Source organism: Somniosus microcephalus, chromosome 13 (genome assembly GCF_052327205.1).
Source record: "Somniosus microcephalus isolate GS21.2 chromosome 13, FLI_Smic_1.0, whole genome shotgun sequence".
Lineage (NCBI taxonomy): Eukaryota > Metazoa > Chordata > Chondrichthyes > Squaliformes > Somniosidae > Somniosus > Somniosus microcephalus.
Genome location: NC_140999.1, coordinates 5122958 through 5133920, shown reverse-complemented (window position 1 = coordinate 5133920; position 10963 = coordinate 5122958). Strand labels below are relative to the sequence as shown.

The window sequence follows — 10963 nt, the reverse complement described above, 5'->3', positions numbered from 1 at the left end:
GAAATCTAACACAGAATTAGAATACAGTAGGAGCAGAACCAGGCTACACGGCCCCTGGGCCCACGCCACTACCCACAGGGCCATGACCATTCCGAACCTAGACTCATGTCCAATTTCCTGCCCGCTCCCCGTAACCCTTAATTCCCTTTACTTCTAGGAAACTATCTATTTCTGTTTTAAATTTATTTAATGATGTAGCTTCCACAGCTTTCTGGGGCAGCAAATTCCACAAACCTACCACCCTCTGAGTGAAGAAGTTTCTCCTCATCTCAGTTTTGAAAGAGCAGCCCCTTATTCTAAGATTATGCCCCCTAGTTCTAGTTTCACCCATCATTGGGAACATCCTCACCGCATCCACCCGATCAAGCCCCTTCACAATCTTATATGTTTCAATAAGATCGCCTCTCATTCTTCTGAACTCCAATGAGTAGAGTCCCAATCTACTCAACCTCTCCTCATATGACCACCCCCTCATCCCCAGGATTAACCGAGTGAACCTTCTTTGTACTGACTCGAGAGCAAGTATGTCTTTTCTTAAGTATGGACACCAAAACTGTATGCAGTATTTGTATATGTTGATGGGGTGAGATGAAGTAGGGTGGGAGGAGGCTCGTGTGGAGCATATTTGTGTTGGGCTGAATGGCCTGTTTCTGTGCTGTAAAACTCTATGTACATTGGAGTGACTACATTTCAAAAGTACTTCATCGTCGCTGGGTCAAAATCCTGGAACTCCCTCCCGGACAGCACTGTGGGAGTACCTTCACCACACGGACTGCAGCGGTTCAAGAAGGCGGCTCACCACCACCTTCTCAAGGGCAGTTAGGGATGGGCAATAAATGCTGCCCTCGTCAGCGACGCCCACATCCCATAAACGAATAAACACAAACTTCATTGGCTGTAAAGCACATTGGGATGTCCTGAGGTCATGCAAGGCACTATAGAAATGCAAGTCCTTTCTTTCCTTCAAATCTGAGGAAGCCCAGACTCGCTCCTTCACCCCATGAAGCTCTCTGTCCTCTCTCTCCTCCAACAAGTTTTAATTTTAAGCTGTGATCTGGCGTTATTACAAGGTGGAAACAAACCATGAGTCAACTTAACACTGAATTAACGTCAGCAGCAAGTGTGGTGTGACAGCAGACTCCTGGCAGCTGAGATCTTCATAGGCTCAGTGTGAGAATTTAATTTCACCATGGATACCGGCGGTCACCAGGGCAACGCACCCTGTCGCCACGGATACCCGGTGTCAGGAGGCAGCATGTGCGGTTGGGAGGCGTCACATGAGGTTACCATGGATACCAGCGGTTGTGAGGCATCACACGAGGTTACCATGGATACCAGCGGTTGTGAGGCATCACACGAGGTTACCATGGATACCAGCGGTTGTGAGGCATCACACAAGGTTACCATGGATACCAGCAGTTGGGAGGCAGCACCGACTCTCACCACGGAATATTGGGATTCTATATAATGGGAGTGAGTGGGAAGGGATTTCATCCATTGGGGATTCGGTGCTTACACCAGGTGTGAATTTACCAGCAGTCGGATATATGTATTGAACATAGAAAAAGAAAGATGACCCTGAAGGTCCAGCACCTTCTGAGCTGACCCAGCCTGCACTGAATCATCCTGCACACCTCCCATTACAGCAACTGTCAGAATGCCCGCTCCCGATCACGACCCAGTCATTGCTGCTGGAGCGTCGATGGATGTCAGCAACGGGTGAGGACAGGACCAGGCTCGGTGTAATGCTCCGTTGGGAAATAACTCGTCAAAACTCACTGTCTATGCTTACACATGAAGAATGGCCAGTTGGAGGGAGCAGGATGGAGGGGGGAATGGGGTGGAGGGGAGGAAACGGGTGTGGGAGCATCCTGTAGATGGTACACACTGCAGCCACGGTGCGCCGGTGGTGGAGGGAGTGAATGTTTAAGGTGGTGGATGGGGTGCCAATCAAGTGGGCTGCTTTGTCCTGGATGGTGTCGAGCTTCTTGAGTATTGTTGGAGCTGCACTCATCCAGGCAAGTGGAGAGTATTCCATCACACTCCTGACTTGTGCCTTGTAGATGGTGGAAAGTTTTTGGGGAGTCAGGAGGTGAGACACTCGCCGCAGAATACCCAGCCTCTGACCTGCTCTTGTAGCCACAGTATTTATGTGGCTGGTCCAGTTAAGTTTCTGGTCAATGGTGACCCCCCAGGATGTTGATGGTGAGGGATTCGGCGATGGTAATGCCATTGAATGTCAAGGGGAGGTGGTTAGACTCTCGCTTGTTGGAGATAGTCATTGCCTGGCACTTGTGTGGCGCAAATGTTACCTGCCACTTATCAGCCCAAGCCTGAATGTTGTCCAGGTTTTGTTGCATGCGGGCATGGACTGCTCCATTATCTGAGGAGTTGCGAATGGAACTGAACACTGTGCAGTCATCAGTGAACATCCCCTCTTCTGACCTTATGATGGAGGGATGGGGGAATGGCTGTGGGATGAGGGTCGGGCACAGTTGTGGGATTGGGTGGCGGGGGACGGGGAGCGGTGCTGCTGGTACACATATCCCAGGAAGGACTCTGTACCTTCAGGAGAGATGGGGAGGAAATCCCAGAATTCACCGCCATACACACCGTTAACTTTGCTCCATCATTGGTGGCCCTGCTAACCATTTCAAACTGGTCCTGGCAATCGTAAGTCACACATAGAAAGAAAGACTTGCATTTCTATAGCGCCTTTCACAACCCCAGAACGCCCCAAAGCGCTTTACAGCCAATTAAGTACTTTTTAAAGTGTAGCCACTGTTGTAATGTAGGAAAGGTGGCAGCCAAATTGCACACAGCAAGATCCCACAAACATGCAATGTGATAATGACCAGAACTCCTCTGCTCTTCTTCAAGATAGTGGCCGTGAGATTTTTTAGGTCCAATTCAGAGCACAGACAGGGCTTCGGTTTAATGATTTCATCTAAAAGATGGCACCTCCTACAGTGCAGCGCTCCTTCAGTAGTCCCTGGAGTGGGACTTGATATCTACAACCTTCTGACTCAGGCCAGTGTGGTTCCAGCTGAGCCACAGCTGACAGGAACATAGGAACAGAGGAAGGCCATTCAGCCCCTCGAGCCTGTTCCACCATTCAATGAGATCACGGCTGATCTGTGACCTAACTCCATATACCCGCCTTTGGCCCATATCCCTTAATATCTTTGGTTAACAAAAATCTATCAGTCTCAGATTTTAAATTAACAGTTGACCCAGCATCAATTGCCGTTTGCGGAAGAGAGTTCCAAACTTCTACCATCATTTGTGTGTAGAAGTGTTTCCTAATTTCACTCCTGAAAGGTCTGGCTCTAATTTTTAGACTCTGCCCCCTAGTCCTAGACTCCCCAACCAGCGGAAATAGTTTCTCTCTCTCTACCCTATCTGTTCCCCTTAATATCTTGAAAACTTCGATCAGATCACCCCTTAACTTTCTAAATTTCAGGGAATACAACCCGAGTTTGTGTAATCTCTCCTCGTAACTTAACCCCTGGAGTCCGGGTATCATTCTGGTAAACCTACGCTGCACTCCCTCCAAGGCCAATATATCTTTCCTAAGGTGTGGTGCCCAGAACTGCTCACAGTGCTCCAGGTGTGGTCTAACCAGGGTTTTGTACAGCTGCAGCATAACTTCTACCCCCTTGTATTCTAGTCCTCGAGATATAAAGGCCAGCATTCCATTCGCCTTTCTGATTATTTTCTGTACCTGTTCATGACATTTAACCCCCGAGTCTCTTTGGCCCCCCACTGTTTTTAACTTTTCACCATTTAGAAAGTCCCCTGTTCGATCCTCTTTAGGTCCAAAGTGGATGACCTCACATTTGCCAACATTGAAATCCATTTGCTGCAGTTTTACCCATTCTCTTAATCCATTAATACCTTTTTGTAATTTTATGCTTCCCTCTACACTGCCTACAATGCCGCCGATCTTTGTGTCATCGGCAAACTTGGATATGTGGCTTTCTATCCCATCACCTAAGTCATTAATAAATATTGTGAATAGTTGAGGCCCCAACACCGATCCCTGCGGGACACCACTAGTCACACCCTGCCAATTCGAGTACCTGCCCATTATCCCTACTGCCTGTCTCCTGCCGCTCAGCCAACTTCCTAACCAGGTCAATAATTTGCCCTCAATTCCGTGGGCTTCGACCTTAGTTAACAGTCTCTTATGTGGGACTTTATCAGATGCCTTCTGGAAGTCCATATAGATAACATCCATAGACATTCCCCTGTCCACTACTTTAGTCACCTCTTCAAAAAATTCAATCAGGTTTCATCAGGCGTTACCTGCCTTTATAAATCCATGCCGACTCTCTCTGATCAGCTGAAAATATTCAAAGTGGTCAGTCACCCTATCCTTAATTATAGACATTAGCCATTTCCCGACAACAGACGTTAGGCTAACTGGTCTAGAATTCCCTGGTTTACCTCGCTCGCCATTCTGAAATACTAGACTGACTTACATAATTTTCCAATCTAAAAGGAACAGTTGCCGAATAGAGAGAACTTTGGAAGGTTATAGTTAGAGCATCTTCACACGCAGCGTGATGGAAGTCTGGAACTCTCTCCCCGCAAAAAGCTGTTGAGGCTGGGGGTCAATTGAAAATTTCAAAATTGAGATAGACAGATTTTTATGAGGCAAAGATATTAAAGGATATAGAACCAAGGAGGGTAATTGGAGTTAAGATACAGATCGGCCACAATCTTATTGAATGGTGGGACAGGCTCGAGGGGCTGAATGGCCGCCTCCTGTTCCTATGTACCTATTTGTAGAGCAGTTTTTACAACCACTGGACATCCCAAATGCTTTACATCCAGTACTTTTTTGAATGTAGTCACTCATTGAAACTTATAAAATTCTGACAGGACTGGACAGACTAGATGCAGGAAGGATGTTCCCGATGGTCGGGGAGTCCAGAACCAGGGGTCACAGTCTAAGGATAAGGGGTAGGCCATTTAGGACAGAGATGAGGAGGAATTTCTTCACCCAGAGAGTGGTGAACCTGTGGAATTCTCTACCACAGAAGGCAGTAGAAGCCAATTCATTAAATGTATTCAAGAAGGAGTTGGATATATTTCTTAAGGTTAAAGCGATCAAGGAATATGGGGAGAAAACAGGGACAGGGTACTGAATTTGGATGATCAGCCATGATCGCGTTGAGTGGCGGAGCAGGCTCGAAGGGCCGAATGGCCTACTCCTGCTCCTATCTTCTATGTTTCTATTTTTCTATGTTGTAATCTGCGGAATCTGGCAGCTGATTTGCGCACAGCAACATTCCACGAACAGCAATGAGGGAATGATCAGAGAGCGACCCAAAATACTGCTGCTCAGCTGACACTGGGGTACAGTACTGGTGGGTACAGGTCTGTCACTGTATAACACTGTGGTACAGTACTGGTGGGTACAGGTCTGTCGCTGTATAACACTGTGGTACAGTACTGGTGGGTACAGGTCTCTCGCTGTATAACACTGGGGTACAGTACTGGTGGGTACAGGTCTGTCGCTGTATAACACTGAGGTACAGTACTGGTGGGTACAGGTCCGTCACTGCATAACACTGGGGTACAGTACTGGTGGGTACATGTCTGTCATTGTATAACACTGGGGTACAGTACTGGTGGGTACAGGTCTGTCACTGTATAACACTGGGGTACAGTACTGGTGGGTACAGGTCTGTCGCTGTATAACACTGGAGTACAGTACTGGTGGGTACAGGTCTGTCACTGTATAACACTGGGGTACAGTACTGGTGGGTACAGGTCTGTCACTGTAGAACACTGGGGTACAGTACTGGTGGGTACAGGTCTGTCACTGTATAACACTGGAGTACAGTACTAGTGGGTACAGGTCTGTCACTGTATAACACTGGGGTACAGTACTGGTGGGTACAGGTCTGTCACTGTATAGCACTGGGGTACAGTACTGGTGGGTACAGGTCTGTCACTGTATAACACTGGGGTACAGTACTGGTGGGTACAGGTCTGTCACTGTATAGCACTGGGGTACAGTACTGGTGGGTACAGGTCTGTCACTGTATAACACTGGGGTACAGTACTGGTTGGTACAGGTCTGTCACTGTATAACAGTGGAGTACAGTACTGGTGGGTACAGGTCTGTCACTGTAACACTGGGGTACAGTACTGGTGGGCATAGGTCTGTCACTGTACAACACTGGGGTACAGTACTGGTGGGTACAGGTCTGTCACTGTATAACACGGGTACAGTACTGGTGGGTACAGGTCTGTCACTGTATAACACTGGGGTACAGTACTGGTGGGTACAGGTCTGTCATTGTATAACACGGGTACAGTACTGGTGGGTACAGGTCTGTCACTAACACTGGGGTACAGTACTGGTGGGTACAGGTCTGTCGCTGTATAACACTGTGGTACAGTACTGGTGGGTACAGGTCTGTCGCTGTATAACACTGGGGTACAGTACTGGTGGGTACAGGTCTGTCGCTGTATAACACTGGGGTACAGTACTGGTGGGTACAGGTCTGTCGCTGTATAACACTGGGGTACAGTACTGGTGGGTACAGGTCTGTCACTGTATAACACTGAGGTACAGTACTGGTGGGTACAGGTCTGTCACTGCATAACACTGGGGTACAGTACTGGTGGGTACATGTCTGTCATTGTATAACACTGGGGTACAGTACTGGTGGGTACAGGTCTGTCACTGTATAGCACTGGGGTACAGTACTGGTGGGTACAGGTCTGTCACTGTATAACACTGGGGTACAGTACTGGTGGGTACAGGTCTGTCACTGTATAACACTGGGGTACAGTACTGGTGGGTACAGGTCTGTCACTGTATAACACTGGGGTACAGTACTGGTGGGTACAGGTCTGTCACTGTATAACACTGGGGTACAGTACTGGTGGGTACAGGTCTGTCACTGTATAACACTGGGGTACAGTACTGGTGGGTACAGGTCTCTCACTGTAAAACACTGGAGTACAGTACTGGTGGGTACAGGTCTGTCACTGTATAACACTGGGGTACAGTACTGGTGGGTACAGGTCTGTCACTGTATAGCACTGGGGTACAGTACTGGTGGGTACAGGTCTGTCACTGTATAACACTGGGGTACAGTACTGGTGGGTACAGGTCTGTCACTGTATAACACTGGAGTACAGTACTGGTGGGTACAGGTCTGTCACTGTATAACACTGGGGTACAGTACTGGTGGGTATAGGTCTGTCACTGTATAACACTGGGGTACAGTACTGGTGGGTACAGGTCTGTCACTGTATAACACTGGGGTACAGTACTGGTGGGTACAGGTCTGTCACTGTATAACACTGGGGTACAGTACTGGTGGGTACAGGTCTGTCACTGTATAACACTGGGGTACAGTACTGGTGGGTGCAGGTCTGTCACTGTATAACACTGGGGTACAGTACTGGTGGGTACAGGTCTGTCACTGTATAACACTGGGGTACAGTACTGGTGGGTACAGGCCTGTCACTGTATAAAACTGTGGTACAGTACTGGTGGGTACAGGTCTGTCACTGTATAACACTGGGGTACAGTACTGGTGGGTGCAGGTCTGTCACTGTATAACACTGGGGTACAGTACTGGTGGGTACCGGTCTCTCACTGTATAACACTGGGGTACAGTACAGGTGGGTACAGGTCTGTCACTGTATAACACTGGGGTACAGTACTGGGGGGTACAGGTCTGTCAGTAACACTGGGGTACAGTACTGGAGGGTACAAGTCTGACACTGTATAACACTGGGGTACAGTACTAGTAGGTACAGGTCTGTCACTGTATAATACTGCGGTACAGTACTGGTGGGTGCAGGTCTGTCGCAGTATAACACTGGGGTACAGTACTGGTGGGTACAGGTGTGTCACTGTAACACTGTGGTACAGTACTGGTGGGAACAGGTCTGTCACTATAACACGGGTAAAGTACTAGTGGGTACAGGTCTGTCACTGTATAACACTGGGGTACAGTACTGGTGGGTACAGGTCTGTCACTGTACAACACGGGTACAGTACTGGTGGGTACAGGTCTGTCACTGTATAACACTGGGGTACAGTACTGGTGGGTACAGGTCAGTCACTGTATAACACTGGGGTACAGTACTGGTGGGTACAGGTCTGTCACTGTATAACACTGGGGTACAGTACTGGTGGGTACAGGTCTGTCACTGTATAACACTGGGGTACAGTACTGGTGGGTGCAGGTCTGTCGCTGTATAACACTGGGGTACAGTACTGGTGGGTACAGGTCTGTTGCTGTATAACACTGGGGTACAGTACTGGCGGGTACAGGTCTGTCACTGTATAACACTGGGGTACAGTACTGGTGGGTACAGGTCTGTCACTGTATAACACTGGGGTACAGTACTGGTGGGTACAGGTGTGTCACTGTAACACTGGGGTACAGTACTGGTGGGGACAGGTCTGTCACTATAACACGGGTAAAGTACTAGTGGGTACAGGTTGTCACTAACACTGGGGTACAGTACTGGTGGGTACAGGTCTGTCACTGTATAACACTGGGGTACAGTACTAGTGGGCACAGGTCTGTCATTGATTAACACTGGGGTACAGTACTGGTGGGTACAGGTCTGTCACTGTATAACACTGGGGTACAGTACTGGTGGGTACAGGTCTGTCACTGTATAACACTGGGGTACAGTACTGGTGGGTACAGGTCTGTCACTAACACTGGGGTACAGTACTGGTGGGGACAGGTCTGTCACTATAACATGGGTAAAGTACTAGTGGGTACAGGTCTGTCACTGCATAACACTGGGGTACAATAGTGCTGGGTACAGGTCTGTCACTGTATAACACTGGGGTACAGTACTGGTGGGTACAGGTCTGTCACTAACACTGGGGTACAGTACTGGTGGGTACAGGTCTGTCACTGTATAACACTGGGGTACAGTACTGGTGGGTACAGGTCTGTCACTGTATAACACTGGGGTACAGTACTGGTGGGTACAGGTCTGTCACTGTATAACACTGGGGTACAGTACTGGTGGGTCCAGGTCTGTCGCTGTATAACATTGGGGTACAGTACTGGTGGGTACAGGTCTGTCACTGTATAACACTGGGGTACAGTACTGGTGGGTGCAGGTCTGTCACTGTATAACACTGGGGTACAGTACTGGTGGGTGCAGGTCTGTCACTGTATAACACTGGGGTACAGTACTGGTGGGTACAGGTCTGTCACTGTATAACACTGGGGTATAGTACTGGTGGGTACAGGTCTGTCACTGTATAACACTGGGGTACAGTACTGGTGGGTACAGGTCTGTCACTGTATAACACTGGGGTACAGTACTGGTGGGTACAGGTCTGTCGCTGTATAACACTGGGGTACAGTACTGGTGGGTACAGGTCTGTCACTGTATAACACTGGGGTACAGTACTGGTGGGTACAGGTCTGTCACTGTATAACACTGGGGTACAGTACTGGTGGGTACAGGTCTGTCACTGTATAACGCTGGGGTACAGTACTGGTGGCGGCAGCAATTGTAGGGAACACATTAAGATCAGCAGATACAAAATTACCCTACATCACTTCAGTGCACAGGATGGGATTGATTTTTTCCCTCGTTCCTGACATGAGTAACCTTAGCCCTGTGCCAACACTGAGCTATCAGCTCGGTGCCCTCTAACGGGCTGAGACCAGTCCTTGTACAGCCAGAGCACACAAACCCTATACCACTCCTGCCAGGCTTGTGCCCTCTGTTGGGCAGATTATAAATAAACGTAGGAACGAGTTCTTCCAGCACAGATCCACTGCACTCCAGCTGGAAGTCGCTTGCCCTCTATTGGAAAGAAAATGTCACCTAGTAACCATTTTCTAACCATATTTGTGGTTTTATTCATGTGAAGATACGTTGTATATATACTACCCATCCGCACAGAGCACTGAATATATTGTACATGCACCGGCACAGTTCACACTGCAATTTGTTTGTAGTTAATTTCTGTAACAATTTATCTAATCCGTTCAGCCAGTGTCCCAATAGGAAATGTGTCAGTGCTTCTTTCCCCTTCTCCCCCTCCCCATTCAGCATATCTGCAGTGGAGAGGCACAGGGCGATACCACTGGTGTCAGTGTCACTGATACAGGGTAAAAAGGCTCTGCTTCAGTGCAGCCTCAGCACCACATAAGGTTGCTGCTTTCGGATGCATCTGGTGAAAGCGGCTGCAATGACAAGACATGCAATGACACAGGGCTGGCAGGGATGAATGAACCAAAGATTGCCATCAATTCCAGCATCAGACATTACCACAAAAAAAACCCTGCGACCTTTTAGAGAAAACAATGCATTGATTATAAGCTTCAATTTGCCTCCCCTCACCACCCTTTCCCCCTTTTCATCTCCCCCCAACTCTCTGGCAACCTATGTCAAATGAAGGTTATTAAAAAAAATTGCAAATATAAACAGAGACGGTGTTGCAATTTTAAAAAATATTAAATGATTAGATTAAATGCAACGATTGCAATCTGATGCCCTGTGCTGTGCATTCGGCCCCCTAGTGCCCCCTTCCCTTCCCCTTAAACCCTTACCTTTAAAGCGTTTGCCTCAGTGCCAGACTCTGCAAACACTGCAGCACCTGCAGCAGCACCGCGGCTGATTGACAGCTCCGCCTGACGTCACTGCCCGGCGAGCCCGGGAGGGGGGCGGGACTCCGGCTCCATGGATTGATTGACACCTCCAGCAGCCAATAGCAAGCCAGAGCATCCCCAGTCACTGGCTCAAGATGCACCTTTTCTTGCTGTTGGTTATTTTCATTTTGCAGCCACCAGCAACCAAATACTGAACCTCAGTGAATTTACATCCGATGTCAGCACTCCAATGCAACAAAAAATTGGGTAAATGTTAATTTATTCAACAGCTTATGAATTATTCACACTGACGTCATGAGTGTCCTACCAATCATGACGTGGCTAGCATTGGG

At 48.4% G+C, this 10963-nt stretch overlaps 1 protein-coding gene across 1 annotated transcript in view; it reads right to left on the bottom strand.

Annotated features, from left to right (window-relative positions):
- Window positions 1-10641, bottom strand: part of LOC147107997 (ras-related protein Rab-3A) — a 26447-nt gene extending 15806 nt beyond the window's left edge. Inside the window, exon 1 of the mRNA XM_086004387.1 lies at window positions 10572-10641. The gene's annotated coding sequence lies outside the window, so the exon portion shown is untranslated. The remainder of the gene's footprint in view (window positions 1-10571) is intronic.
- Window positions 10642-10963: the final 322 nt, after the last annotated feature.